This window comes from Myotis brandtii, unplaced genomic scaffold (assembly GCF_000412655.1).
Source record: "Myotis brandtii unplaced genomic scaffold, ASM41265v1 scaffold32, whole genome shotgun sequence".
NCBI lineage: Eukaryota > Metazoa > Chordata > Mammalia > Chiroptera > Vespertilionidae > Myotis > Myotis brandtii.
This window is the reverse complement of record NW_005362269.1, coordinates 4836206-4860085: the sequence shown is the minus strand read 5'-3', so window position 1 is coordinate 4860085 and position 23880 is coordinate 4836206. Positions and strand designations below refer to the sequence as shown.

The 23880-nt window shown below is 43.4% G+C and overlaps 1 pseudogene; it reads right to left on the bottom strand.

The window, feature by feature from the left end:
- Window positions 1–8717: 8717 nt before the first annotated feature.
- LOC102244134 lies at window positions 8718–9589 on the bottom strand (annotated as a pseudogene).
- Between the last annotated feature and the right edge of the window lie 14291 nt (window positions 9590–23880).

Sequence of the window (23880 nt, the reverse complement as noted above, 5' to 3'; positions counted from 1 at the left end):
ACGTTTCAATTCATTCTCTCATCTGACTTTGTTTGGGTTCACAAACACACACCCCAAAATCATGTTCTCTTGCTGCTCCTCCATTGACTTGTGCTCTATTTATTATACTTCCTGCCCGCCCCCCGCCGCCCTCCCCCATTAAGTTTCTGGCCAGAAAAGTTTTATCTGCATGTGGCAGGCTCACCTCTCTGATGACCCACACCTAGGAGATGACGGGCAGCTGTCCTCATTCTTTGTCAGGCTCTCTCCACCAGCAAGAACTGCATTTCTGCAGAAGGGAGAGGGCAGAATAATGACCCTGAATGTGGAGTTCAGTACCTGCTCCTGTGAGCGACACAAGAGCATGGGTTTAAAATTCTGTCCTAAATCTACTCATTTTTGTTGTGATTGTTGGGAAGAGGTCCAGAATCCACTTTCTGCCACAGCTATGACCCCTCAAGCCATCACAGACGGGACGGAAACCCTGTGAACTTTAACTGGGTACGTGGTAGCCCGAGCCCATCAGAGGAGCCATTTCACAAATTTTTCTGAGTCCCAATATTACAACATTTCCCCCTATTTCCTCCAGAGCTCGTCGCTGATACACACACCCCGCAGTCACCATGGCAACGCACCTGAGGAAGGAGGAGAAATTTCCTCACATGTAATATCTTTGGGGTCTTATCATTCATTATTTCATGATTTACGTCACGATCAAATAGGCCTCAGCCAAACTCCGTACTTATACCAGCACCTAAGTACCTACAGTACAAAAACTTAAAACCCTAAATAAACAAATTTAATATATCTTATAAGGTGTGCTACCCCCCAGCCTCTCGACCAAACATAGTACAGACATCTTTAGGCAGAGTTGGAAACCATAGGAAGGCCCTTTTGCAAATATATGGCCCTTGAAGGCTGTTAGGCGTTGAGGAAATGATGTCAGATACGAAACAGAGAATGGTGGGCTAGGAGGTCTTGGAAACAGTCTTGCCCTCCTTTCACACCAGTTCTGTTTGGATATTAAATCTCTGAAATCTTGACTCACTTGACACCCTGCAACCCATTTTCCTAACCTGGACTCTTAATGCAACAAGTGAAGCAATACACGATGTTTTCTTGTGATTGTCTTAACGAGGAATAATAAATGAATAAGAATCACCTTCCTTCAACCAACACCATTTGGCCATTTTGCTGAAATGATTGGTCAAGTTACACTGGAGCTAGTAGGGAGGGATTCCTCACAGTGGTATGGCGTGACAAGGACACCCTGTAGCTGGAATAGGCATGGGTAGTGTCGCCTGCGAATGACCGAGAGCTCACTAACCCTCCTGGACCTGATTGAGGACTATGTTCTCAGGGTCAATGACAGGAAACTGAATAACAGCCTATGTCGACAGAGAACTCACAGGCCACTTTGAATCCAATCAGATCTTGACACACAGACTTGCATCCTACTTAGACAAAACTTCTCTCTCAGACTAGATTGAGCTCTCCTTTCTTTTTGAGGAAACTAAAGTACTTTTCCTAAGGGGTGGGAGTCTCCCTTGCTTAGCTAGCAATCAACGCAGCTTGTGTCCTACTTCAGTGGCCGTGGGTCTGCTCTGTGATAGTCCCACCTACTTCTTTGATTCTATTACACTGTCCAACACATCAGCATTATTCCTCATGGATTGGGACATCCATTTATCCATCCATCTACATAGTTATTATTCCATCCACCCAGCAAATACTGTAGTACTTACCAACCTTTTTTTTATTAATTGTTTTAATCCTCCCCTGAGGACATGTTTTCATTGATATCAGAGAGAGAGGAAGGGAGAGGGAGAGAAACACCCATGTGAGAGAGAAACATCGATCAGCCGCCTCCTGCACACACCCAACTAGGAATCGAACCCACACCTGGGTATGTGCCCTGACCAGGAATCGAATCCTCGACCTTTTCATGTAAGAGATGACGCTCCAACTAACTATGCCACACCAGCCAGAACTTACCAATCTTTTTAACTTCCTAGCACACCTGGACAATTTTATTTCACATGAGAGTGAACAGAAGGAGCCGCTAGAGGTGGGGGGAGACTGCCCCAGACCCCTGGCAATCTCTCTTCCTGCCTGGACTCCCCAATGGCAGAGCACTCACTAACCCAGCACACCCATCACCCCTCAGAACACACATTTGTGCCAAGGCATCGAGGTGGCATGGGGAGGAGGCGGATTCTGATGACTGCATTCAAACCAAGAACTGGGCTAATCCATGAACATACGACTAACAAGCATGGCCCTGGCCCACGAGGAGCTTACAGACAAATGAGGACAAACCACAAACACATTATTTCAACAGTAACAAGCACTACAAATGGGAAGTTATGGGGGTGGCTCGGGCACGTAACAGGAGTCCCACCTAATAGGGGAAGCCTCCTGGTCCGAGCTCAGTGAACTGGGGACGTGACCCAAGAGAATGAAGGTGGGATTCCGCACTGTGGGGAGGTGAGAGATGTACTCAGAGAGGTAACACTGTGGAAAGGACTAGCTGTGCCGGCTGGCTCCTCTCTTTGAGATTATGATACCATCTGACTCCTTACTCTCTTTGACTTCATTGACCTGCTGGGCCATTATTGCATATCTAAGATACTCCCTGAATATAAAATAATTTCCCAAAGATGTTACCTTTGCATGCCCTGCACACATTACCTGCTATAGGAAAACATCCCCACCCTTAATGGAAAGCTGCCGAATACTGAGAAGCAGACTAACGATGCTTAACATTCATCATGCTCTTCACATTTATCGAGTGCTTACTACACACAAGCCACAATGATGAGCATGTTTACATGAACTGTATCTTCTGAATCCTCACAACAGCTCTGCAAAGAAGACACTGTGTGTCCCCCAGTTACAGGTAAAATTGAAACAGAAAGTCACTTACCCAAGGCTGGTGGCGAGGGAGCTCAAGTTGAAAGCAGGCAGCCTGAAGCCAGAGCCCCTGTTCATAACATTTGGCGACACTGTCTCCATTGGGGTGAGACCAGAAAAACCCAAGACCACAAGCAGGAGTTGACAGCCAACGGGAACATTCCTTTTCCTGCAACGCCACTCACTCACTCGCTGAATACTCCTGATGCAAACACTAGCTTCTCTAGACCTACACCTCGAGCTCACCGTTGGAAGGTTTTTACAGAGCCCCTTGGCACTCAAAACATAAACCGATTGCTAAGGTGCAGAGAGTGTTAAGCTGACACAGGAACCGTGTACGAAATCGGGTAGAACCTTAGAATCGTAGACTTACCCTCTGGAAGCCACCTCAGAGAACAGGAAGCTCGATATATTGGGCTTGTCCTGCAGCTTAGCTCTGGGATCTGAGACCAGAGCCTCTATAATGGGATTCTCACAGCTGCTCTCAGACTTGCACGAGCTCCCCAGGTGGTAATAATAATGCTGGTCTGGAGTCACAGTTGCAGATCTAGAACAAGCTCCTCCCTCACAGATGGAGAAACTGCCCGGCCAGTGTGGCTCAGTTTCTCCATCTGTGAAAGAGTGTCCACCTATGAACCAAGAGGTCACAGTTCGATTCCTGGTCAGCGCACATGCCCGGGTTGCAGACTCAATCGTCAGTGGGTGCAGGAGGTAGCCGATCAATGATTCTCTCTCATCATTGGTGTTTTTTTCTCTCTCTCCCTCTCCCTTCTTCTCTGAAATCAGTAAAATATATATTTTTTAAAAGATGGAGAAACTGAAGCATAGCAGGATGAAGTGAGTTGCCTGGATCATATGTCCGTTTTTGACACCGCCAGAAGTCTTCTTTCTTTAAGCCTGTGGCTCTTCTATTATTTCTCCTCTCCCTCTTTTCCCCATCTCAAAGCTATGTTTTTTTTCTATAGATTGTTTTTCCTTTATAACAACAGGAAGCTTGTCCATCACTGGAGTAAATGTGTGGAATTAGGAAGTGCTTACACTGAAAAATAAAGTAGGACCATGCCTCTACAATAAACTATCTTGAAATAATATTAAATCCCTCTCCGTTTTTCACTCTGATATCTAACAAGCCCTTTCGTGCATTCTACTTGGCCCAAGGTCAACACCAAGGAAGTTCACGGTTGGGGTCAGGCATCCTCGTTTTCCACACAAACCTTAAGGATGAAACTGTCAAAAGGCTAGAGTGCTGTCATTTTGGAATTAGCGTCCGTCAGGGAGAAAAGAAAACTATTTTCGGTGCATCATCCGCCTGAGAGCCAAGGTCAGAGCGAGTGGGTCTTTCTCATTTTATTCATTTTTCCACAGGTGTGGAAAGATTACATCTAGCAGAGGAGGCTTTTAGCATAAAATAGGCTCCTGTGGCTGCATTCACTCACAACTACAGGAAATAGAGAGCTCTAGAGATGGCCATCTGTTTCTTAATCTTAAGGTAGAGGGCACAGAAAGTTTTCAACTTTAGTTTTTGGGTTTCCTGAATAATCATTAGTATTTTTAAGCACAGACACCATTAACAACTCCCATACTATATCATTTGTCATCTAAGGTCTTGCATATTGTATGAGGGGCTTTGCCAAGGCATCAACATACATATCTCAGTAGCCCTTTTTTAAAAAAAAAAAATGCTGACTATGTTTGCAAATTAGAACTGAGCTCCCATTCCGGTTACGAGTTCAATTTGCATTGGAGCATGCTCCTTTGCTCTGAGTGATTACTTACACAGAATGGAGCAGAGTCTGGTATTATGGGAGATGAAAAGCTGATGGGATTTACTGGCTTTTCTTGAGACTTCCAGATGAGATCCATGAACAGGACATATCCTAAAATACCTTCATCTCTTTGGACACAATCTTAGGGCAAAGCATTTAAGCTGTGTCCTGGAGACTAACGATCCAAAGTGATTACTGGCTCAGGAAAGTTTTCATGGGCTTTTGTATTGAAGGTAGTACGAGCAGTCCTGCGTAGGGACTAATGGGAGGCTCAGTACCTCTTGCTGCTACCCCGTGCCACAGCGGACCAGCTCTGCTTACCAGACCTTTCTTCTTATGTTGGCCCAAAGCTCTGTCCTCCTGGAACTTCAGACAAGCAAGCCTGACTTACTGTGACGTAAACTTGGGGCTCCATAAATCAGTATTATTCACAGCTCAATCCTTTTATAACATGACTATGTCCACACTGAACTTTTTTAAATAAAATAATTACCTGTGCTGGCCTTTAATACCACTTCATGAAAAGCAACAGTGGGCCATTAATTCTTAAAAACAAAAATATCTATTTGGGCAGAGAGGGTGTTGATTCTTAGCACTTGGGGAGTGGGTGTATTCTGGGAACTAACATTTTGAGGTTCTGCAGCTACATGTGGCTGTTTTAATTGAAATTAAATAAAATTTAAAAATTCAGTTTCTTAGCCCCTATTATATCCTATTAATAAAAGCCTAATATGCTAAGTGTCTGGTCGACCGGTCAGCTGTTCAACCAATCAAAGCATAATATGCTAATGATATGCTAAGGTTGCTCAACCACTTGCTGTGACATGCACTGACCACCAGGGGGCAGACAGTCAACTGGTCAACCAGTCACTATGATGTGCACTGATCACCAGGGGGCAGACACTCCAACCGGTAGGTTAACTTGCTGCTGGGGTCTGGCCAATCAGAACTGAGGGCAGGCTGGACATGCCCTGGAGCCCTCCCACAGTCCCTCCCCAGATGACTAACCTCCCGTGTCCCTCCCCAGCCTCAATTGTGCACCAGTGGGGTCCCTCAGCCTGGCCTTTGCCCTCTCGCAATCTGGAACCCCTCAGGGGATGTCAGAAAGCTGGTTTCAGCCCAGTCCTGCAGGCCAGGACGAGTGACCCCACGGTACATGAATTCGTGCACCAGGCCTCTAGTTGACATATAATAATGCCATATTTCAGGTCCTCAATAGCTGTGACTACTGACTACCATCTTGGACAGCATAACATAGGACATTTTCATCATTTCAAAGGTTCTACCAGAGCAGCACTGGAAGCTTAATTTGAAAGAGATTTTTCAGGTCTCTCTAGCTCTACCTGCCATTTAACCTGGATTCTGTATAAAATCTCTAACAGAGTCTAAAACTTGATGAAGGGAAAGCAATGATGTTTAAGGTCTTTCTGAGAGAAGTTTGTCAAAGTGGTTAAGACCCCAGGTTTGAGGGTTTGAGCTTCATTCAAAACCTTGTTCTTCTGTGTCCTGGAGACCAAAGACCCTGTGTAATATTGGCATGTCACCTTAACTCTGAGGCTTTGTTTCCTCACTGCCCATGGCCTAGCCAGTCTCTCCCCACTTCCTTCTTCCCTAGTAATGGAACCCAATATATTTCAGTGGGGCAGACCCCACTACAGATCCAGGAGAAGCAGTGCTATATGATGAGATGTTGGGAAAACTCTGCTGGGGAGGAATTCCTTCCCCAAATAAAAAGACAATACCTTGTGAGGACAGAACTTTGCATCTCTTCTTGCCTGCTGTGTGGACATAATGGCTGGAGCTACAGCAGCCCTCTTGCAGCCATGAGGCACCAAGCATGAGGATGAATGCCAGCATAGTAAGTGTGGAAGAACAGAGGCGAACATGGTCTCTGAATGGCACCATTGAACAGCCACACACATCTTTACTGTTTTATGTGACAAAAATAAACTTCTGTGTAAGCTTCCATAAGCTCTGTTTACAGTTACCTATATTCAAATTGATATTTCACCTTCTATCAGTGGTTTGGCTGCTTTAACCAAAAACCTCAAATAAAGGAAGTTTTAAAGATAGAATTTTATTTCTACCTCAGGAAAAAGAGATCTGAGGTGGACAGTCAAGCAGAGATACAGCTCAATAGTCACCGAGGCCTCGTACTACTCTCTTTCTATTCCCCCATTCTAGCACTGGGCATCCATCCTTGAACTCACTTCATGTTCCAAGAAGGCTACTGGAGTGCCAGCTATCACAACGGCATTCCAGACAGCAAGAGGGAGGAAAAGGGAAAAACAAATGTGCACCCTTCCATATGAGTTAGCTTCATGTAGTAGCCAGTCTGAAAAGTGCCACACAACTTCTCCACTCATCATTTTTAGCTCCTCTGTCAAAAGAGTCATATGGCATTCCTGGTTGCAAAGCAACCTGGGAATGTAGTCTTTGAATGGAGAGTCATTGCCACCCCAATAAAATCAGAGTTCTGCTACCCTATATAATAAAAGCCCAGTGACCAAAACAGCGAAACAATCAGAACAACCAGAGACTAGAACGACTGTGGCCCCTCAGCCCGATCGACCCCACCCCCCAGCAGAGACCCCACCCCAATCCAGGGCCCCCATCAGGGCAGGCTGGCTGGCCCCCCCCTGTGCACAGGGCCTCTATCCTATATAATAAAGGGTAATATGCAAATTGACCCTAACAGCAGAATGACCACTCAACCAGTCACTATGAGATGCACTGACCACCTCTTGGTCCCTTTCCCAGTCAGCAGGCTCTGATCACCCAATGGCGAACGGGGAACCGGGGATGGGTGGCAGGGGGGCTGACTGCGGGCAGCTGGGGAAGATGGCCCTGATCGCAGGCTGGGCCTAGGGACTGCATCCACGCACAAATTTCGTGAGCTGGGACTCTAGCTTAAGAATAAGAAAAGAATGGTTCTCGGGTGACAACTGTTATAAGACAAAAAGAGCTGATACAAGTAAAATGTTTGGCCTGGTGCATGATATATAGTAAACCCTGGATGAAAGTTGAGAGTAGGCTGAGAAGTAAAATATCTTCACTTATGAGTGATCATATAACTGGTTGGTCTGTGCTGCATACGTTAGTCATTTGTGGACCATCTTTGTTTTTCTCCCATATTCTTCTACCACCTATGCTATTGTTATTTTATTTATTTATTTATTTATAATCCTCACCCGAGGATATTTTTTCCATTGACATTTTTTATTAGAGCGAATGGAAGGGAGAGGGAGAGACAGAGAGAAACACTGATGTGAGAGAGACACATCGATTGGTTGCCTCCCACATGCCCCCAACCAGGGCTGGGAGCCTACAACCGAAGTACATGCCCTTGACCGGCATTGAACTCAGGATCCTTCAGGCCACAGGCCAATACTCTATCCACTGAGCCAAACCAGTTAGAGCTCAACTTGACTTTTAAATTTAAATATATCATTCCCATAAATAGAAAAACCAACATTTTTCTTATAAAATAAAAAGTACAACTATTAAAATTAAATATTCACTTTGGATATTATCTAAAACCATCTCACCTGCCACATTTTAGACCACATTTCTCTATTGAATGCTCTGGAATAAATGAGTTCAGTGATTGATTGCCTCCAGTTTGCTTTGGTCATGAATCAATCTTGGCTGCTATTTATATGCTTCATCTAACATTGTAAGATGGAGATTATTCCTTAAATATCTTTAGTAATTAGCAAAACTGGCATTTTCTTTAGGCTCAACCAACCTTTAATGAGAATTGATGGCGAGAAGAACATGGTTGTGGGACTTAACAGAAGGATAACACATTCAGCAGCTTTGCTTTTTTTTTTTTTTCCAAATCAAAGGGTAGATTCATTGGCTGTCCCTGTTACACAATGAGGTGAAAATGTCTCAATACAGACCTTCCTAAAGCTTGTCTCTGTGTTGGCTTCCCACCGCCCTGGAAACCCAGGGACAGGCGCAGGCCCACGGACAGAGGACAAGAGCAGCCAAGTGCTGCTGGTTCACTTTATACAATGATTCATTCCGGGCTTCGGGCACTTCTTGCTTTTCCTTTCACGGCATCTTCTTCTTTTCACACTCCTTATAGATGGTTCTCCCAGCTGCGCTCTGAAGCGCAGAGGTGGTCTCCTCTGCCCCACCTTTTCCTCCCGCAATCATCGTGCTGGCCGGGCCCATTCTCCTGGCGGGAGGAGCCATCAAGCCAGCAATGAGGACTCCACAGGCTTGGCCGCGGGACCTGAATTATGTTGCTTCAAAAACTCGGCAGCATTTTCTTCGGCATTCCCACCGCTTTCACCAACCAGGCTGCTGCCTTCTGCGGCCGATCATTCAGAAAGACGTCCAGACAGTCAATAAGATCTGTCCCGGGAAAAGGATCGCCCCCGATGCCAATGCACAAGGAGTGCCCAGTCCAACAGCGTGCGTTGCTCGGTGAACCGCTTCATAGGTCAGGGTGCCAGATCTGGACACGATACCGATTCTTCCTTTCCTGTGATATGGCCGGGCCTGATGCCAATTTCACATTCTCCTGGACTGAGGACACCGGGGTGGTTGGGCCAGATCAGCCTGGTCTTTCCCTGGGGGGTTCCTTCCACGATACACGTGACCAAGGGCATTTCTGCCTCCATCACCTCGTCAATGGCAGCAGCTGTGAAAGGAGGAGGGACATCAATGACAGGGGCTGTCGCTCCTGTCTGCGCTGTGGCCTCAGTAAATGTTGGTTTGGATAAAATCGTTGTTAAATGGATAGGAAATGTTAGGTGCTAAGGAGACAGAAAGGTAAGCTACAGATCTCTGCCCTCAATGAGCTCACAGTTGGGTTCACAGTTATGTTCTTTCTCCAACTGAAGAAGTTAAAATTGGAGGCAGATGTCAATTCCAAGGCACCTGCCTCTCACACTCACATTCAGAAAGTGAACAAACATACTGGTGCCTGAATCCCTTTTTCTAAACTGTCTGGTAAGTCCAATTCATCTAGTAGTGCGTGCGCATAAAAACAATCACTTCAGATTTTGTATCTCCTTAATCTGTCACCACTCACCAGAAGTGGCCACATGACTTCTCTCTGTCCAATGATGGAGACAAGTGTCTAGAAGCTACTTAATAACTGATAGGTGACTTTCCTCAAATATCAGTCCCCAGACAACGGGAGCGATGTGTCTTTAAATAGGATGTGCCTTTTCTAACTGCAAGAAGGTCAGTAAGAGTTATGGTTTACCTACTGTGTAAAGTACTTCACTTTATAGTGATTCCCCCAGAGACCTGGAGAATACTCAATAACCTTTCTTCCACTGAGGCGAGTAAAATAATCGTTACTATTAGAAATGCAGTTTGCCGATGAAGGTGGAGGAGCGCACCATGAAACTGATCTCAATGATACTTCTCCTCTCTAGTGGGTTTTTTTTTTAATTGTTGTTGTTAATCCTCACCCAAGGATATATTTAGAGAGAGCATAAGGGAGGGGGGAAGAGAGAGAGAGATGAAATATCAATTGGTTGCCTCCCATGCGGCCGGGGATCGAACCTGAAACCTGGATACATGTGTGCGCAGACTGACACTCGAAACACTAAGCCACGCCAGCCAGGGCTCTCATGGTTTGTTATAATGGAGGTAATGTGATGAAGATATTCTCTCTCACTGTAACTGATTGTGGGGTAAAATGATTTTAAAAACACTCACCCTCCAATAAACCCACTCCTTGTATTATTTGTCCCCATGGTAGCTATCATGAGATAATTTAGCTTTGAGCACAAACCAAGGCCTGTTGGTGAAATATCGACCAACTATTGCATAGCAGGGCCCCTGCAAACCCTAACTCAGGACATAGTTTTCAAAGGTCTCCTATGAAAATATCTCCAAGGATTTTAAGTCAGATCAACTCAATATCTAATAGGAGGATTTCTTAGATAAATTTCAAGATGTAAAGTACTATAGGCCTCTGTATCGTACTTTATAATTTCTGAGGTACTTTTGTCAACTCATTCAAGTTTTACAACTCAGCATCTGAGATATTATTATCCCTATTTTAAAATTTTAATAAATGACAAAACTTGGGCAAGAACCTCGATTTTATATTTTCCAAGTCCAGCAGCCTTTCAGATTGAAGAATCAGAAGGAAACGATTAAGTACAAAGATTTAGAACAGACATTCAACCATCTTGGATACAACTGGCTTATCCCAGAAACAATTTGTGCCAAGCCTTTGAATTATATGTACCCTAAAAATTTCCAGCATTCAGCAGGAAAATGTCACTCTGACATGGTTTGTTTGGGCTGCAGCACTGGAGCAGTTGCAGTTAATCTTTTCCTTTCCTTCACAGGACTTTGTAGAGCTTTGTGCTCAGTACTGTGTGGGATACAGAGAAGTAGATATTATAGATTTTGCCCTTCAAGTTTTTATTGCTTAATCAGGGTGAGAGAAGGGTAAAGACACACAGTGTGAAACCACAGCATGAGAGAGCAGAGTCTGAATTTTCAGTCTCTGTGTTTGACGTTTAGGGAAACTCAGATGAAATATAGTTTGCATCGCTTGGCAGAGGAGCTATGAACCACTGCTTTCTTGTCATGGGTTGACTTTTTCAACATGGAGAGAAGATTGTTCAAGGTACTGGGGACTTTCTCTCGTCCTGCATTAGGACACACATCTCTTGTGTGTGAGACGAAAAGGTGGGAAGAAACAAGAAGACTGGGTGAAGCTGTACCCTTTGAGACAGCATGGATGGACCTGGAGAGTATTATGCTAAGAGAAATCAGCCAGTCAGAGAAAGACATATACCACATGATCTCACATACATATGGAATCTAATGACCAAAATAAACTGATGGAAAAAATAGGACCATAGACCTGGAAGCATGCAACAGACTAACAGATATCAGAGGGAAGTGGGGGGAGGGAGGGCAGAAAGAGATGAACGAAAGAACTTATATGCATATATGCATAACCCATGGACACAGACAATAGTGTGGTGAAGGCCTGGGGTGGGGCGGAAGCTGGGTGGAGAGAGCAAAGGGGAGAAAATGGGGGACATCTGTAATACTCTCAACAATAAAAATAACTTTTTTTAAAAAAAAAAAAAGGAAGAAGACTGGGTGAGCCCATCACCAGGATATGGCTTCCAAATCCCACTGTGACAGGAAAAAGCAATTCATTTCTCCCTTCAACAAACATTGACTGAATGCCTCCTTTGAATGAGGCAACGTGATAGATTCTGGAAGGATAAATACAAGAATAAGAACTTGTTTCCATCTTCAAGGAGCATGGCAGAGACCAACTCTGGGGTTTGTTTGTTATCCAGTGAGCAGATTCTTTTGTGTGCATGTGGAAAATTCCCATTTTCCCCTGGCCCTACGAGAGGAAAATATGTGTGAGCATGAAGCCCGGTTCTGAGGTTAAAAGAGAAAGTCCGGGCTCACATTGAGAGTCAAACCTCTCCTGCAGGTTGACCAGTTAATAACCTAATAGATCACCCTTTTAAATATTTAACCAGATTGTGTAGAGCTTTGCAACTAAAAGCATCGTGTGTGTGGCACTAACGGTTTCGGTTCATTAGGTTTTCCTTGATTCTGGCTTCTTTCCCTTTTTCAAAATCCTTATGGTGTTTTTCCTCCCCTCGCCCTTCTTCGACATCATTTCTAGCCTCCTCTTGGATAAAAGGTCAGTGGTCTCCCCACTTTCTCACAGGTATCACTTATTCCCATTGACATTTACACTTGAGTAAACCTTAAACTTCTCTGACCTTTTTGGAAAAGCTAGATTTTAAAGAGATATTTTCTCTGTTTTAAAACAGTACACTCTTGTTGCTTTTCTTTGCTAAAGGCCACATCACTCCTAGGGTAACGTGGATTTCTTGTGCACCCACTTAGACTTCCCTTCCCCCTGTAGAATGAGGCCCTGCTTCTTTTCTTTCCTTTCCCCTGCAGTGTGGATGCAGATGTATGTAGACACGTGGGAGCTACTTAACAATGAGTTTAAAAAACATCTCGCACACACCACTCTTAGTCACGTACAATAAGGAAGGGAACGAATCAGACCTGATATGTTCCATTTGGGGTTGAAAATGAAAAACAACCGATGTAGGAATTTGAGTGGGAAACTGCCAGATACAAGTCTGAAGTCTGGTCTCGCTCACAGACTCAGTTCTGTTTGAGAAAGACACGTTGAGCCCTTCCCTTGGCTGACTTTGGGGAATCCATAGGCAAAAGAGGAATAAGACACAGATTCAGAGTTCACCTGCCAGTGATCCTAAGAACATTTTCAGTCCATCTGCCTGGAAACGATTCCAAATTCCTCTTTCCACTGGGGGACGGTGCTTCACACTTGACCTCTTGTCCACCGCTCAGCCCCATCAGGCACTTCCTGCAGCCACCTGTCTGTCAAAGGCCCCTCGGGTGGAGTCTCCTTCAGGCTGTGCCACATGCGTTACCCCTGTCATCTATCTAACTCTTACAATGAGTCTGAAAGGGACCTGTAAGCTGGGCATGATCAGAGTGTGCAAGGAAACCACGGTGTGGAGGCTTAGGAACTTTCCTAGGGCTCCTCCACTCATGAGTCGTAGAGCTGATCTCCAAACTGAGATTAGTCTGAGGTCATAACCCGGGCGTTTAACTGCTCATGGTGCCGAGTCCCCTCCCTTCACATACACCAAGAGGCCTAGGCTGATAGGGCACACGATTAATTTCTTAAACATTTTATAATAGGACACAACCATCAGCCCAAGGACCAATCTCACTCAGAGTGTTTTTGTCTATAATAACAAAAGCATAATATGCTGATTAGACTGGACGATCTTCCAGACAAAGCCCAGGCTGCGAGGGAAGCCGGTGCCAGCAGCCGGAGGAAGGAAGGCCTACTCTTGCATGAGTTTCATGCATCTGGTCTCTAGTGCTGTTATAATAGTTCTGCTGGGGAACTATTGGGGGTGGGCTGGTAGTGCTATAGTCACAATCTGTTAGGGCCACCACCTCCCTCTGGGTCTTCCTGACTCCAATCCAGGGCCCCATCAGTGAGGAATCTCAGGTCCAGGGAGGCAGGGACTTTCCCAAGATTAGGATTTGAGCTTCCCGGTTCCCAATCCCATCTTCTACTCATATAAGCAAGAAAAAACTCTTTCCTCTCTAAGTTCAAAAGAGAGTTGGTTCACCCCTAACCTGAAATTTCAGACCATATCTTTTCTCTTCATTTCTTTCCTCTTGGGCCTGAATTCAAATAATTGGGAAAGGGTGAAAGGGCCAAAAAAAATCATAAAAAGAGGGAATTCCGATAATACAACATCTTGCCACAGGAAAAGGTCAAGTGGTGCTCTGTTTCAGTCTGTAATAGGCTACAATTTGAGAAATCCCAGCCATGAAATACCAGGCAATTTCCTGACCTTTTTAGTTGTGACTGCAAGTGCTTTGATTCTTAGGACACTCTATATTTATATCTGAAAAATAAACATTAAAAAGTGTTTCTAGATACCCTGATTTCATGATATAAAATGTAACCTCCGTGCATGTGTGGGGGACATTGTTTGTTGGTGGTTTGGTTTATTTGTTGTGTTTTGTTTTGGCTGCTAAACATCCAAATGCCCTTCCTATGGCTTCAGATTCCCTTCTTAGGAAACCTGGTGGGAGGCAGGATCCACCTCCCACTGTAGAAGCTGAAGAGGCAAGACCAGCCTCCCTTGCAGCTAGATCATAAGACCTGGGCTGCATAAGGACTTTCTTGTCACCTCTTTCCACATCCCAGTTTACTTCTAACAAGTAATTGCTTCACGATTCCTTGTAACACAGTTAGTAGTTTACATGATTCTCTCTTCTTTTTTCCCTTTTATTTTATTTTTCTTCCATCACCATTTTCTCCCTATATACCCTCTTGGTCATTGATTCGTTGTGAGGCTACACTGACATAACAAATCTAAAATGCCCATGAAAATAAATTATTTTTAAAATAAATAAAATGCCTAGAACACAGTAGAAATACAAGTATTATTTATTGTAATCTTTTCAACACTTACATAAAATTCTAGACTTCTATGGTAAAAGTTAGTAAATATTGGTAACGGGTGCCAACAGACAAAGATGCTTGGAAATTGGGAGGTAGCACCTTGGACAGCTCCAAAGGCTTCCCAGCTTTCCTGCTGCTGTTCGAACACAAAGCACTGTATTTTCCAGCCTCACCTCTCTGTAGAGAAAACCTAAGTGCTCTCCGATGCCTTACAATTACGGGATTGCCAGTCTCCAAGAAGAGAGACATCCTTGTCTATTAGGGATCTGTAGTGTATGTCATGGTCTAACTAGCTCTCTCTCACTGCAGAATAACAATGAATGTAATATAATGTTATTAAACAATGTTACCTCCAATAAATTTAATTAATTAATAAGTAAGTAAATGAATAAATAAATAAATAATACATACAGGGGTAGGCAAAAGTAGGTTTATAGTTAGTTGCTTGTATGGGAAATAATACAATAACTAATCAATAGTAATACAGGAATAAACTGTGTGTTTCAGGTACTCACAACTGTAAGCCTACTTTTGCCCCACCATGTATAAAGAATCTAAGCTCTAAGTCAGCCCGTGATTTTAAATCCTTGCTCCCCACTCATTAGTTGTGACAGCTCCAAAGGCTTCCCAGCTTCCCTGCGGCTGTTCGAACACAAAGCATTATATTTTCCAGCCTCACCTCTCTGTAGAGAAAACCTAAGTGCTCTCCGATGCCTTACAATTACGGGATCGCCAGTCTCCAAGAAGAGAGACATCCTTGTCTATTAGGGATCTGTAGTGTATGTCATGGTCTAACTAGCTCTCTCTCACTGCAGAATAACAATGAATGTAATATAATGTTATTAAACAATGTTACCTCCAATAAATTTAATTAATTAATAAATAAGTAAATAAATGAATAAATAGATAAATAATACGTACAGGGGTAGGCAAAAGTACATTTATAGTTAGTTGCTTGTATAGGAAATAATACAATAACTAATCAATAATAATACAGGAATAAACTGTGTTTCAGGTACTCACAACTGTAACCTACTTTTGCCCCACCATGTATAAAGAATCTAAGCTCTAAGTCAGCCCGTGATTTTAAATCCTTGCTCCCCACTCATTAGTTGTGTGACAATAGACAAGTTGTGTGGGGTCTTAGTACCTCATTTACCTTCTCTGTTAGGTGGGAATAATTATAGTAACTACTTTATAGAATTTTAGTGACGACAAAAGGATATTTACATATAGTGTTTATAACAGCCTAGCACCAGCAAGGCCTCACTAAATGTTAGCTGTTAGCTGCTGCCGTAAGGCCACAGACTGGTTCTCTCCTGCCCTTGCCATAGACTTAGGTGACCCCAAGAAAGGCTTTTTGCTTCCTTAACTGTGAAACCAGAGAGTTGGACCAGAGCAGATATTTCTAAGATGGATTACACACAACCTGAAATCTTCCATCATGTATCCCAGTACATTTTTTTTCTATTTAACTCTGTTCCTTTGTTCAGTCATCCTTGGGTGTGGTCAAGAGTCAGACTTGGAGGAATCTGGGGATCCTGGACACCATAACCCAGCCCTTCAGCTCGGGTGCCTGACTTCACTGCTTTAAATATTGGATGGAAAAGAAGAAAAAAAAAAACATTAGGTTTTCAACATTCCTCTGGACCTAGGTTTTCTGAGCCTTCCTCAGGCTTCACTTTAATACCAACACTAACTGTTAAAGGAGGGGCCTCAAAAGGGGTTCTAAGATGGATTACACACAACCTGAAATCTTCCATCAACTCTGTTCCTGTGTTCAGTCATCCTTGGGTGTGGTCAAGAGTCAGACTTGGAGGAATCTGGGGATCCTGGACACCATAACCCAGCCCTTCAGCTCGGGTGCCTGACTTCACTGCTTTAAATATTGGATGGAAAAGAAGAAAAAAAAAAACATTAGGTTTTCAACATTCCTCTGGACCTAGGTTTTCTGAGCCTTCCTCAGGCTTCACTTTAATACCAATACTAACTGTTGAAGGAGGGGCCTCAAAAAAGGGGGGAGCCAGTAGGGGGTGTGCAAGAGGCAGCTGATCAATGTTTCTCTCTCATCGATGTTTCTAACTCTCTATCCCTCTTCCTTACTCTCTGTAAAAAAAAAATCAATAAAATATATTTTTTTTAAAAAGGGGAGGGGAGAGGAGGCATCAGGCATCAGTCTACCCAGGCCATGGCCCTGCTCTCTGCAATCCATCAAGATCTTCCTTGGCCCCTCCAGCTATTCATGTCAATAACCCCAGATGGTTGCTCTCAGTGGCAGGATGGCCCGCATATTTCAGTTTTCTGTTGCACCTTTCTTACTGCGAGTCCCTGAGACAAAGCCATGCAGCCCTGCAGCCCTGTTTGCAGACCTGCTTATGATTTTCCCCTTTAGTCCCCAGCATCTTTGCTCAAGTGCTTTTACAAGTGTTATGAACCCAAACAGTTTCCTGGCACTCTGCAGCTTCTAACATGAGATCATGGTTTAAATCTCAAAATCACAGTATCCCTGGTTATTAATAGCAGGGGATTTCAGCTCAACACAATGCTCTGGTAGACTGCCAGCAATCCAAGTTTAACATCCTCCAGGGTGTGAAATTAAAAGAAAAAAATCCTAAGAGCCTGAGAATTTCTGTTCATTTGAACTAGAGTTTTAACTCCTTCTCTACAATTTCCATTAGCTGTAAGATCGCTGTTCTAATGGTTCAGGATCAATTTTTTTACTGCTCCTAGGGCAAATGACTATGCCTTACTTGTAGCCTTAGTGACTCGTGTATAATGAGTGCTTGTCGGAGATTGGATTATTGCTCAATAATAGTCACTTTCTCCTGTTCACTTCCATAGGAGGAATAAGTGTCGTTGATGTTGGGTTTGGCCATGTGTCTTGCTTTGGCCAATATGATGCTAACAAGTGAGATACAGCCAAGGCTGAAAAGGTACTCATGCAGTTGGATCTGCTCCCTTGGATCTCTGCCATAACCATCGGAAGAAAATGTCTAGGCTAACTCACTGGTCCCAGGAGGAGTATAAGAAATAGGATGCACAGAACTCAATGGCTCCTGCTGAGCCCAGACTGTTATCTGATACATTTGAAAAGTTAGTAGACACGACCCATAATTTGTTATTATTACTTAACACCAGGTTAAAGAGACAAAATTTTCCAATTTTGCTATTTGCTCTCCTTCCTGCACTGACCTTGTCTCCACCCCACAATTAAGAAAACTACCCTTTTTGAGAAGGGCAGGGCTGTCCTGAAGTCATACTGAGCTGGAGGAAAACGCTTCAGAATTTATTAGAATCTAGAATTCCCAATAAGCATATCATTGAACCTGTTTTTACCACCGTGGTAAAACTGGACTGAAAATTAAAAATTCATTACCTAGTGCACTTTACAGAAGCTATGTTTCAGCTCCTTGGAAAAGGTTGCAAATCCACTCAATGTATCCAACATAAAAACACAAAAATCCCCAGTCAGGTCAGATCCTTCGTACCCTTCAGCACAGAGTTCTCAGGCAGTTGAAAAAAAACAAAGTTGCCCTTGATGAAAAGTTAGGTTGCAAGCAAACGACATCTGGTTTCCCTTAATAAATCATCCTGAATCTGTCATTCAAGTCAGCTTCTGATAAAAGTATCTGGTACCAGACTTTCCCTATGCTACACAAAAAAATAAATAAATAAATAAATAAATAAATAAATAAATAAATAGAAATAAATAAATAAATAAAGACAGCCCTAGCCAGTTTGGCTCAGTGGATAGAATGCCGGCCTGTGGACTGAAGGGTCCCAGATTCGAATTCGGTCAAGGGCACATGCCCGGGTTGCGGGCTCTATCCCCAGTAGGGGGCATACAGGAGGCAGCTGATCAATGGTTCTCTCTCATTGATGTTTCTATCTCTCTCTCTCTCCCTCTCCCTTCTCTGTGAAGTCAATAAAAAAAAAATATTTTTTAAAAAAAGATAAATCCAGGAAGCCACTGATCTCAGGCATTGGACAATAGTACAAGAAATGCAACTCCTAACAGACAGGAAACTTGGGCTGTGCTGCAAACCCCCAGCAATATGCCTGGGGACAATCCTAAATAAGGCACAATAAGCTAACATCCAAGCCCAGCATGGTGGTCCTGCTCAGCTGGGCAAAGATCAAGGTTTAGGGCAGCTGAAACAGCTAGAAACTGTGGAGCAGGGCACTGAGAGGAGAGAATTACAACAGAAGAGCACCCCAGAAGTTTATGTTGGGGTCCCCGTCCAAGGGCTGAGCTCACATGCATTGGATGAGACCAGGCTTACCGGAGACTGGCTGCTGTAAGTTTAAGAATGGGAATGTGATACTGGAGTCTAGAGGACACTGGGAATCCAGCCTGACCAAGTAGCAAGACCTATTAACACCTCATTTCCTCCCAAGGCAACAAGCTGACATAGCAGGAAGTTTGCCTCTATGTGTAAGGACCATGTCTACTCTAGGTCTGCCCTAGCAAAGCCTAAAACCAAGCCCTGACCAAATCCACAGAGGAAAAAGCTCAGAATCTGGGGGCTTGTGAACTAGCTACGTTGGGTTTTTCACAGATACGGCATAACAAAGTATAAAACCAAGTTTACACAATTATTAGGTGATCACCCGATCATTGAACGGTCTATTGAACTCACAGGTAAACCGTCTTCAGAGAGAGATTACAGAATGAGAGTCTACAAAATGTCATCAATGAGCAGTACACAATAAAACATTGCAAGACGGTAAAAAAGAAAAAAAAAAAGACCAGAAAAATGTAACCATCGTGAAGAAAAATCATTCAAGAGATACCGACACCCAACAGAAATGAAAACTGGCATTTACACAAAAACCTGTACACAAATGTTTAAAGCAGCTCTGTTCCTAATTACCAAAACCCGAGAAAAACTCAAATGTCCTTCCGTGGGTGAATAGACATATTTGCATGTCATCCAACAGAATGCCCCCAACAATAAAAAGAAATGAGGTATTGGATACTTACAACAGGGATGACTCTCACAGGCGTGATGCTGAGAGAGAGAAACCAGCCTCAAAAGTTGCATGCTGCACACTTCCATTTATATTACAGTTGAGAACAGGCAATATCATAGCTACAGAGAACAGAGCAGTAGTTGTCAAAGTTTACGGGTGAGGGAGGGCTTGACTACAAAGAGGCAGCACAAGGGAATTTTCTGGATGGACTCATGCTACATCCTAATTGTGAGGGTGGTTACAAGAACTTATATGTGTGTTAAAACTCATAGTACTACACACCAAAAAGTAAATGTTGCTGTATGTTAACTTTAAAAATAATGCATAAAGTCTGCAAAGAAATGGGATATAAAGGGAATATTATATTTTTAAATATATTTTTATTGATTTCAGAGAGGGAGAGAGAGATAGAAACATCAATGAGAGGGTAAAATTGATCAGCTGCCTTTTGCAGGCCCCACAATGGGGATCAAGCCTGCAACCCGTGCATGTGCCCTGACCAGGAATAGAACCATGACCTCCTGGTTCATAGGTCAATGCTCAATCGCTTAGCAACACAGGCTGGGCCAATTTGTAGAGCCTGTTTTTTTCAGAGAGGGAGAGAGAGATAGAAACATCAATGAGAGGGTAAAATTGATCAGCTGCCTTTTGCAGGCCCCACAATGGGGATCAAGCCTGCAACCCGTGCATGTGCCCTGACCAGGAATAGAACCATGACCTCCTGGTTCATAGGTCAATGCTCAATCGCTTAGCAACACAGGCTGGGCCAATTTGTAGAGCCTGCTTTTAAAAAAAAAAAAAATGTTTTATTGATTTTAGAGAGACAGAAAGAGAAAGGGATAGAGAAACCTCCTCCTTCATACCCCCTACTGGGGCTTGACAACCTGGGCTTGCACCCTGACTGGGAATTGACCCAGAGACCTCTCGGTTCATACTCAACCAACTGAGCCACAATGGCCAGGCTGTAGAGTCTTCCTTTAAAAGGAGTATTGTTATACATTCTTGCCAATACTCAGGGCTAACAATCTTTCTTTTAAGTCTTTTTAATTAGTTTTCATTGTATCTCCCTGAAAATTAAATGTACATCTACCCCATAAACCCAGTTTCACTCCTGAGTATTTACCCAAGAGAAATAAAAAATGCATCCAAACTTGTATAACAATGTCCACAGCAATTTTATTTCTTCAAAGCAGCCCCAAACTGGAAATAATCCAATATCCATCAATAGGAGAATGGATAAATAAATGTTTATATAGAAGTGTTTTTCTTGACTCGGCCAAACACTCATCCATTATTGCCAACCTACTATGTGCCAGGCACCATGCTAGGTTTCTGTAAACAATTCTCTTGTTTACAGAAATATGTGTACTTTTCCCTGCAGGGGGCACTAAGAAACCAATGCAAATCCTTTCTAAAAGCATCATTGCTCTTTTAATGTCTGTGATATGCACTCCTAATGATCACCAATCCGCTGGAAGGCTTCCTCAGAGAAGCTCCTTATGGTCCCACCGATTGCATATCTTGTGAAAAGAAATGTTTAAAAACCAGCATTAGTTTGACAAGGCTGCATATTTGTTCAGATTAGAAGCTGCTTACAATAGGGCCCATAAATGCAGAATTAATAAAAATGGATGTTGGATGTGAGAGCCAATGCTAGTCCTAACTATAAAACACAGGATTCAGAAGCACATTGTGTATGGAACATTTAGCGTTACTTTGCATAAATGGATTTATTTAGGAGGTTTATTTTCTGAGACTTTTGCATTTCCTTTGGACCCCTTGGTCAAAGAATACCATCTTCTCTGGGTATAAAATTTGGGGGTCACAGCTGAGGTCTCTGGGAACTCTGCAGGCCTTAGTCATGTTCTCTTCACTTAGATATTCAAGCAAAAAAAATGGAAACTAACTTGATTTGTGTCCTTTTAAAATAACCTTTTTTCTTTCACTTTCTCTAATGTTCGGTTCAGAAGCTAGATCCTGAAATTTAAAATCCTTACCAGGGTTTGTCTTAACACAGATTCTATTAAAGATTTGCCTGAAAAGCCTAGGAAACATTTTCCATCCAAGTGTTTTTTTAGTTTTGCAAACTTCTTTCTATTGTTCCTGCAGTCATTGCTTATAATCTCTTGCTCTGTATCTTTCCTTCAAAATTCCTACTGCTTCTAGGTTACACTTGTCACCTCTAGCTTCCGTATCTCTCCCTCTTTTCATCTTTATGACCCTGCTCTGCATTCTGGAGGACCTGGTAACATACCCCCTCAGCCGATGGCATTTTCTACAGCGTAGTCTCTACTTCCCCTGCTTTAATCAACAGTCCCAGCTCTGATTCTCATTTCAGGCATTTTCATGTCTTTTCACCCCAGACATTTTAAGAAATCATACCCTCCCTGTTTATCTTATTCAGAATAAATTATCTCCTCAATTTTGCTTCTGTTCATCAGGAAGTCTATTCCAGGCAAAGACCTTTCCTCTGCGTCTCAGCCTCCTCGCAGCCTATCTTCCCCCGAGTTCTTCTCTTCGTTTGGAGGATGGGTGCGTGGTGTTCGTGCAATCCCTATGGCTCGAGCTTTCCTGGGCTCTGGTTTGGAGAGACACTTGCTCTCTTAAATCCGCTGCTCACAGGGACATCTTAATGTGTGAAGAGTGGCAAAACATGCCACGTGGCGTAAGGATTATTTTGAGCTAAAGGCACTTTTCAAAGCGGGTGCAAGAAGGGCATCCTCCTCTTATCTTCCTGGAAACAGGACATAAAAACTCCCCCGTGCCAGGAGAAAAGAAACACTCTTCAGGGGGAATCACAACTGAGAGAAGTCTGCGCCAACAACCCTTGTTTAAACAATTCTTATCTGCCGTTCGCCTCCCCACATAGGTGAGTCACATTTCCACAAGTGCCTCTCTTGGTTCAACCCAGTGTAAAAACACTTAGGGTTTGCTACTGCTTTGGGTCTCCACTTCCTTACAGAGCTCCCTGGGCACATAAAATGTCTATGAAATACATGTGTAATGCTTTTCTCCTGCTAAACTCTCCTATGTCAAGTTAATTCTTAGGTTTAGCCCCCCAAAAAAACTCCAACAGAGTGGAGGTAAGATTTTGCCTCCCCTAGGAGCTACAGGTTCCTAACTCAAATGCCCTCAAGCTCAGGAGGGGAGCTGAAAGCAGAGGAAGTGCAGGGACATGGTGCTGAGCAAAGGCACCACTGCTCAGCCCTATTTGAAAACCTGGATGTTTCAGCAAAAACTTGTTTACATATTAACAACTAACTTGGAAATTTTTTAAAACTTGGTCCAAGCCAGCCACACAACACACACATGTAGACAAGATCAGCTGCTTGCTGATATCCTCTGAGATAACGAAGGCTGTTGACCTGGATTTTCCTTAAACCAGTGGTTCTCAACCTTCCTAATGCCGTGACCCTTTAATACAGTTCCTCATGTTGTAGTGACCCCCAATTTCATTGTTACAAATTGAACATAATTAAAGCATAGTGATTAATCACAAAAACAATATGTATTTATATATGTGTTTTCCGATGGTCTTAGGCGACCCCTGTGGAAGGGTCATTCGACCCCCAAAGGGGTCACGACCCACAGGTTGAGAACCGCTGGCTTAAACAGACCCAACAGGCTCCCCTCGCAGCTCAGGGACAGACATGCTCACAGCAGGGATTCTGAGACCGGCTTTGGGCAGCAAATGTGGGAGGTGGGGGTTGGACTGCAAAATATTCCAATCCTAGATCTAACTTTCCTTCACCCGCTCACTCCAGCCGAGAATTCTCCCCTTCATCCCCCCCACTTACTAACGTCCTCCTGTCCCCACCCCTTAGGGACTAATATTAGTTCATCCTATTTTCAGTCTTTCCTTCTACAAAGTACTTCTCTGCCACTTTTCTTTTAACTCTCTTATTACTTTTCACTCTGAGTGTTATCATATCAATATGTAATCAGTATAAAATTTATTAATGGAATTTCTTTTACATCCAGCTCTCAAAATGATCTCCTTGAAGATTTTCTGTTTTTCCTGGCCGGGCCTGAAATCGGCTTTTGATAAATATTTATGAACGTGAAAAGGGGTTTTTTTTTCCTGCCATTTTAGACCATAAGAAAAAACCTTCCAATTATCCATTTCCCCTGTTTACAGGATGAACACCTCCAGCTTCCCATCACATCAGCATCTGAGCCCCAAACGTGGTCCCAGCTGTGGAAGCCTTGGTTAGCACTTTCCGCGGTTACCAACTCGCTGGCCCCACCTGCTGGCCA